We start from the raw sequence: 8,890 nt of genomic DNA, 5'->3' as shown, positions 1-8,890 counted from the left end.
CCACCTGATTACAGGTTTAGGAAAGGGTAAACACACAACCAACTGGGTATGAATAAATCATATGCATTTCATTCATTCATTCGTATGAACTTAATATGTACTTTGTGCAAGGCACCTTTTAAGTGCTGGAGATAGAGAGATAAATAAGACAGGCAGTCTCTACCCTCTGGGGACACAGCTAATCAACAGGAGAACAAATATATTGATTTGATTTCTGACAAGAAACCACCGTTTTTTACTATCAGAAAAAGTCTGGCCAATGCATCAATATTCAGTGTCAAGATCGTCAAAAACTCTCTTCATTTAATCCACAGGGTAGCACCATGAAGCAGGCACTGATGCCTCAATGTACAGATGACTGAATGTGGTGAAGCTCTGACTCCAAGCCCAGGGCAGCCCCTACTATGCGGTGCTGTAGCACAGGAAGAACTCCATTCACCCAAGTGGAAGACAGGTTTGGGGGCCTGGAATCAAAGAAGGCTAAGGGGTTCCTTTACTTTTGTGATAAGTTTCATCCCCATCTCAGCCTTCTGAAACTCAGTCCAAGAAGCCCAACTGGTTCATCGGACTTGCTGTGACCAGTTAACCTTGCCAGCTCAGGGAAAGAGAGAGAGAGAGAAGAGGGCAGTCAGGGGGAGGGAGAGAAAGAGGGAGAGAGAAAAAGATAGAGGAGTTTTTTTCCTGAATGTGAGCAATCCTGGCTCCTTTTATCTCTCCAATCTCATGGAAATATTTCCAAAAGGACATATTGAAGGAAACCAAATCTTGAGCCATAGAGGAAGCTGGGCTTGTCTTCTCAGACCAGCACAGGGCAGTTCATTAGCTGGGGTACTACTTTCACTTTTCTGACGTTCCCTAGCTCCTAGGAGAGAAGGCTGAGGTGCTTAGAGATGATGCACAGAGAGAATAGAACAAACCTCTGTATGCTAATGGCTCTGGAGATGTTCTTGAACTGGGTCACTTGCTGAAGTACTATTTTCCCCTGAAGATAACGAGATGAGAAAGGAGAAGACTTTTCCTTATAGGCTAACAGAACAAAAGGTGGTGAGGAACCACGAAGAATGTTAGCACCTTAACCTCTGACTTGCTCCATTTGTTCTGTTGTAAAAGGCAAGTAAGTTCTGTTGTCTTCTTTCTGACATTTTAAGAAAATGTGAAAACGTTTTTGGAAATACGTGATGAAAGTATCACTGAAATGTGTGGCAGAGCCTCTACTATGGGGCCAGGGTCTTCACATACATTGTCTCATTTAACCCTTACAATAGTACTATGAGAAAACAGGAGGTCAGAGTTTCAGCAGCTTCCCAAAACTCAATTCATGGGAATTGCAGATCGAGGATGCAAACCCAGGGCTCTGGGACTCCACAGCTCACATGCATGCCCTTTATATTTCAGAGTTTTTCTCCCAGAGCTCCAGGGCTCCCTGTTGTGGTGGGGGAGAAAGCCAAAGGAGAGGCTCTGCCCACTGCCCTCTTCTGCTTCATGAAAGGGGACTGTAGTATGAAGTTCGTTTCAAGGAAGGGCTCCATAACTGAAACAAAGCAAAATGAAAATAGCACAAGCCCTTTGAAAATCACTGTGGAATGCCAGTTACCCCACAAACCCTATGCCATCAGATATTTTCAATGATTTAGTTACTTTTTATTCATTTTTCTTGAGATAAAATTCAAGTACCATAATATTCACCCCTTTAAAGAGTACAATTCAAAATTTCTAGCATATTCAAAGATTGTGTGACCATCACCCCTATCCAATTTCAGAATATTTTCATTATCCCCACAAGAAATTCTATAACCATTTGCAGCCACTCTCCACCACAGAGAGTATATTGGCAATCACCAATACACTCTCTGTCTCTATAGATTTGCCTGTGCTAGACATTTCGTATAAATGATATAATGCTATTATATATACATATTTGCATCTGACTTCTTTTATTTAGCATAATATTCTCAAGGCTCACCTACATTGTAGTATTTATCAGTATTTCATTCCTTTATATGGCTGAATAATATTTCACTATAAGGATATAGGACATTTTATTTACTAATCAATTAATGGACATTTGGGTTGTTTTCACTTTTTACTTACTATTAATAGGGCTGCTGTGAACATTTGCAGACAGGTTTTTGTGTAAAAGTATGTTTTAAATTTTCCAAGTATGTAGTTAAGGGTGTACTTGCCTGTCTTATGGTAACTATATTTAACTTTTTGAGGAACTGCCAAACTGGTTTCCAGAATGACTGAACCATTTTACTTTCCCATGAATGAAGAAAGAGGGTTCAGATTTCTTCATATTGTTTGTCAACACTTATTATTTTCTGTTTTTTAAATTATAGCCATCCTAGAGGGTGGAAGGTGGTATCTCATTGTGGCCTTGATTTACATTTCCCTAATAACTAATGATATTAAAAATCTTTTCATGTGTTTATTGGCCATTTGTAAATCCTCTTTAGAGAAATGTCTATTCAAGTCCTTTCCTTATTTTGTTAAACTGGGTTTCTGTCTCTTTCATTGTTGAGTTGTAAGATTATTCCAGGCAATTGACCCTTATCAGATAAGACTTTTAAATATTTTCTCCCATCCTGTGGGTTGTCTTTGCACTTTCTTGCTACTGTCCTTGGATGCAGAAAAGTGTTTTTAAATTTATGTATGTATGTATGTTTTTGAGACGGTGTCTTGCTCTGTCATGCAGTCTGGAGTGTAGTGGCGTGACCTTTGCTCACTGCAACCTCCACCTCCCGGTTCAAGCGATTCTCCTGCCTCAGCCTCCCAAGTAGCTGGGAGTGCAGGCGCATACCACCATATCTGGCTGATTTTTGTATTTTTAGTAGAGACGGAGTTTCACCATGTAGGCCAGGCTGGTCTCCAACTCCTGAGACCTCAAGTGATCCACTCACTTCAGCCTCCCGAAGTGCTGGGATTACAGGCATGAGCCACTGTGCCCGGCCTTTTTATGCATTTTATTTTTTATTTGTTATTATTATTTTTTGAGATGGAGTCTTGCTTTGTCGCCCAGGCTGGAGTGCACTGGTGCAATCTTGGCTCACTACAACCTCTGCCTCCTGGGTTCAAGTGATTCTCCCGTCTCAGTCTCCTGAGTAGCTGGGACTACAGGTGCACGCCACCACGCCCAGCTAGTTTTTGTATTTTTAGTAGAGGTTTAGTAGAGGATTTGCCGTGTTGGCCAGGCTGGTCTCGAACTCCTGACCTCAAGTGATCAGCCCATCTTGGCCTCCTAAAGTGTTGGGATTACAGGTGTGAGCCACCAAGCCTGGCCACAAAAGTTTTCAACATTGATTAAGTGCAATTTATCTATTTTTTTTTTTTTTTTTTTGGCTGCTTAGACTTTTGGTGCCGTATCTAAAAAACAGTGTCTAATCCAAGGTCATGAAGATGCATGCTTATGTTTTCTTCTAAGCATTTTATAGTTTCAGTTCTTACACTTAGTTCATTGATTCATTTTATGTTAATTTTTGCATAGGAGCTGAGGTAGTAGTCCAACTTCATTCTTTTGCATGAGGATATCCAGTTGTCCGAGCACCATGTAAACCTGTTCTTTTCCCCATGGAAATCTCTTAACTTTCTCATTGAAAATCAGTTGATAAATGCATGTGTTTGTTTCTGGACTCTCAATTCCATTCGATTGATCTATATGTCTATCCTTATGCCAGTAACACCCAGTTTTGATTATTATAAGCTGGTAGTAACTTTCAAAATCAGAAACTGTAAGTCCTCCCATTTTTTTTCTTTTTTTTTTTTTTTAGATAGAGTCTCGCTTTGTCTCCGAGGCTGGAGTGCAGTGAGATATCGGCTCACTGCAACCTCCACCTTCCGGGTTTAAGCAATTCTCCTGCCTCAGCCTCCTGAGTACCTGGGATTACAGGCGCACACCACCATGCCTGGCCGATTTTTGTATTTTTAGTAGAGATGGGGTTTCACTACGTTGGTCAGGCTGGTCTCAAACTCCTGACCTCGTGATCCACCCGCCTCGGCCTCCCAAAGTGCTGGCATTACAGATGTGAGCCACTGAGCCTGGCCCAGTGTGTTTTTTTCAAGACTGTCCTGAATATTCTGGATTATAGATACTTTACATTTCCATGTGGATTTCAGGATCAGCTTGTCAATCTCTGCAAAACTGGAAACTGGAGCTTTGAAAGGGATTGCACTCAATCTCTAGATCAATTTGGAAAGAGAATATTACCATCCTAACAATACTGTTTTCTGATCCATAAACATGGGTGCCTTTGTATTTATTGAGGTCTTCTGTAATTTATTTCATTGATGTTTTGTAGTTTTCAGTGTACAAGTCTTGTACTTCTTTTGTTACATTTATTCCTAAGTATCTCATTTTTATTTATGCTATTGTACATGGAATTGTTTTTCTTACCTATTTATAGATTTTTCATTGCTACTGTATAGAAACAAACTAATTTTTGGATGTTGATTTTACATCCTACAACTTTGGTGAACTTGTTTATTAGCTCTATAAGTTTTTTTGTGGATTCCTTTGAATTTTTGATATGTAAAATTAGGTTTTCTGAAAATAAAGATAATTTTATTTTCCTTTTATTTCTTTTTCTTGCTTGATTGCCTTAGATATAACTTCCAGTACAATGTTGAATAGAAGTGGTAAGAGCAGATGTCCTTGTGTTATTCCTGGTCTTAGAGGAAAAGCTTTCAGTCTTTTACCATTAAGTTATTAGCTGTGGGTTTTTCACAGATTTCCTTCAATTATGTTGAGGTAATTCTCTTCTTTATCTAGTTTATTTAGTGTTTTATCAGGAAAGGGTGTTGATTTTTTGTCAAATGCTCGTTCTGCATCTACTGAGAAAATAAAGTGGGTTTTTTCCTTATTGTTTTAACATGGTGTAATTCATTGTTTGATTTTTTGTACGTTAAAACATCCTTGCATTTTGGGGTAAATCTCATTTAGTCCTGGTGTATGATGCTTTTATATGTTGCCAGATTTGGTTTGCTAGTATTTTGTCAAAGATTTTTGCATTATGTTCATAAAGAATATTAGTCTATAGTTAATTTTATTTGTAATATCTTGGTCTCATTTGAATATCAGATAATAATGGGTTGATAGAATGAGCTGAGAAGTAGTCCCTCCTCTTCCAGTTTTTGGATGAATTTACAAAGGATTAGTGTTCTCTCTTCTTTTTTTTTTTTTTTTTTTTTGGTTAGGTTGGTCTCGAACTCCTGACCTCAGGTGATCCGCCCGCCTCGGCCTCCCAAAGTGTTGGGATTACAGACGTGAGCCACTGTGCCCGGCCTGTTCTCTCTTCTTTGAATGTTTGGTGGAATTGACCAGTGAAGCTATCTAGTTCTGAAGCTGTCTTTGTAGGGTTTTTAAAAATTCTATTTTAATATTTTTGGTTATACATCTACTGAGTTTTTTTATTTCCCTTTGAGTTAATTTTGATAGTTTGTGTCTTTCTGAAATGTATTTAATCTATCTACGATATCCGATTTGTTTGCATACAACTGTTTTTAGCATTTCCTTATAATACTTTTTATTTGGGTAAGGTCAGTAGTAATAATAAACCCTCTTTTATTCTTAATTTTAATAATTTGAGTCCCCCTCTCATTTCAGATTAGGTGAAGGTGTGTCAATGTTGTTGATATTTTCAAGTAATTAGCTTTTGGTTTTGTTGACTGTATCTATTATTCTTCTATTTCACTCCTTCATTTCTGCTCTGATTTTTATTCATTCCTTCTTGTTGCTTGCTTTGAGTTTATCTCACTCTTATTTTTCCAGGTTCTCAAGGTGAAAGGCTAGGTTATTAATTTGAGATCTTTCTTCTATTTTAATACAGGCATTTCAGTTATAAGTTTCCCTGCAAGCACCGTTTTGGTGGCATCTCATAAGTTTGGATTTGTTGCATTTTTAGTTTATTTATCTCCAAGTATTTTCCAATTTCCTTTGTGATTTTTTTCTTTGATTCATTGGTTATTTAGGAGTTACGTTTTTTAATTTCCACATATTTATAAATTTCCCAATTAAAAAATTCTTTATTATTATTGTATTGTATTGTATTGTATTGTATTGTATTGTATTGTATTGTATTTTTTTGAGACAGAGTCTCCTTCTGTTGCCCATGCTGGAGTACAGCGGCATGATCTCAGTTCACTGCAATCCCTGCCTCCTGGGTTCAAGTGATTCTTGTGCTTCAGCCTCCTGGGTAGCTGGGATTATAGACATGCACCACCACACCCAGCTAATTTTTGTACTTTTAGTAAAGACATAGTTTCACCATGTTGGGCAATCTGGCCTCAAACTCCTGGCCTCATGTGATCTGCCCACCTCAGCCTCCGAAAGTGCTGGGATTACAGGCATGAGCCACCATACCTGGCCTGTTCTATCCATTATTAAAGGTGAGATACTGAAGTATCCAATTATCATTATTAAATTGCTTATTTCACCCTGAAATTCTGTCAATTTTGCTTCACGTATTTTGGGAATCTGTTGTTAGGTACGTATATGCTTATAATTGTTATAACTTCTTGATAGATTAATGCTTTGATAATTATAGAATGTCCTTTTTTTCTCTAGCAACACTTTTTGTCTTACATTTGTTTGCCTTTTCCCCTATTATAAGCATATCCGGAAAATATTAAATATATTGCAATCATAGCACAAATCCTAAGTAATATGAAAATAAGGTAAATACTTGTTGTTCTAGAGTTCATTCATTTCGTTCATTTCCAAAGGTACAAATTATGTTTGTGCTAGAAATTTGGTAGTGTCATGCTTAAAGAAGCTAATGTGCATATCACCCTCTAGTGGACAATTATGTACATTGACACATCCTCTGTAGTTAAGTGAACATGAGGAGGCAGCCATAACCCTTAGTGTAAGTGAACATGAGGAGGTAGCCATAACCCTTAGTGATAGAATCATGAACGAGAATCCTAGAAAGTTCTACAGAAACCCAGTTCACACAACCAGATCCCAGTTGCCAAATTTGAAAGCCAGCAAAACCCAGGCTTGGGAAAGACTCTATTTTATTGTTGTAAGCCACGACTCCGATACAAAACAAGATGGCAACACTGTTAAGGGACAAGAACCTGGAGAAGCTCAGACCTAGAGATACCAGAACTAGCCTACAGGAGTTTTCCTATTTCCATACTATGTAGAGGAACATGACAAACCCAGCAGTGGGTCAGATTGACAGTGATGGCTGCTACTTGACTCCTACTGAACATATGATTGTTTTGCCAGGGTGCGTGCTGGATCTATACATAATATTTTTTTCTCCTCTGGCTGCCTTCAAGGTTTTTCCTTTAACTTTGCTTCTCATTGGTTTTACAATGATATGTTAGGGTTTTTATTTTTAATTTTTGGTTTTCCTTTATTGATTTTGGATAATTCTTGTTCATCATCTCTTCAAATATTCTTTTACTTCACTCTCTTCTTCTGGAACACCAATTACATGCATGTTAGACAGTTGCTATTATCCCACAGCTGATATCTCTCTCTCTTTTTTCTATTTATGTTTAAATTTGATTCCTATTTACTTATTTTCAAGCTTGGTGATTCTTTCTTCTGAAGTTTCCAGTTTGCTAGTAAGCTTGAACGAATTCTTCACCTCTGCACCCATGTTTTCTATTTCTAGCATTTTCACTTAACTCTGTTTTTTAGTTTCTGCATTTCTAATAAAATTCCTCATCTGTTAATGCCAACTTTCCACCTATTCCACTGGATACTTTAACAAAGGGGTCCCCAACCTCAGGCTGCGGACTGGTACCAGTCTGTGGCTTTTTAGGAACTGGGCCACACAGCAGGAGGTGAATGGCGGGTGAGGGAGCATTACTGCCCGAGTTCTGCCTCCTGTCAGACCAGCAGAGGCATTAGATTCTCATAGGAGTATGAACCATATTGTGAACTGTGCATGTGAGGGATCTGGGTTGTGTGCTCCTTATGAGACTCTAACTAATGTCTGATGATGTGAGGTGGAATGGTTTCATCCCAAAACCATCCCCCATCCTTCCCCCAGTCCGTGGAAAAATTGTTTACCACAAAACCAGCCCCTGGTGCCAAAAAGGTTGGAAATTGCTGCTTTAACATACTAATCATGGTTATCTTAAATTCACTGTCTGTCAATTCCAACATCTGGGTCATCTCTGAGTTTGGATCTGCCGAATGCTTTATCTCTTGAAGATAGATTGATTTCTCCTACTATTTGTATAATTTCTCTTTGATGAGATTTAAATGGTCCTATGTCAACTGACAGGGAAAAAAATTCACCATGAGAGAAAAGGGAATCTACTGAGGTCGGTGATTCAATAGGAAGGCTTGAATATTTGTGGTCAAGAGTAGGGTCTGGTCAAAGTATATGACTGAAGCAGAAAGAGTTTCTGAGATCCAGCCCCCAGAGAAGGCAGTCAAGCTTTTTTTCTTATTAAAAATAAAAACTAGGTATGTGAATATAAAAATTGTAAAAGCCAATATAATAACTAGGTATGTGAATACCTAGTTAAAAAAAATAGCTAGGTATGTGAATATAAAAATTATAAAAACCAACATAATAATTTTATTGTATAATAAAATACCAAGTCTAACACATCCTGCTGCTTGCACAGGGATTCAGACAAGCAGCACCATCACAGCAGAGAGTCATCTGGCTGTGTGGAATCAGTTGGGTTTTTTTTAATTAATAGATTTTATTTTTTGGAACCATTTTAGGTTTACAGAAAAATTGAACAGGAAGTATAGAGACTTCCCATAAACCCATTACCCCCAGTTTCTCCTATTATTAACATTTTTCTTTGGTATGTAACATTTGTTACAGTTGACACAATATTATTAAATAAGTCCATTATTTATATTGAAGTTCACTCCTTGTATAGTCCTATGGGTTTTGACAAATGCATAATGTCATGT

This window comes from Macaca thibetana, chromosome 8 (assembly GCF_024542745.1).
Source record: "Macaca thibetana thibetana isolate TM-01 chromosome 8, ASM2454274v1, whole genome shotgun sequence".
NCBI lineage: Eukaryota > Metazoa > Chordata > Mammalia > Primates > Cercopithecidae > Macaca > Macaca thibetana.
The sequence above is the reverse complement of the archived record's forward strand: the minus strand, read 5'-3'. Positions refer to the sequence as shown.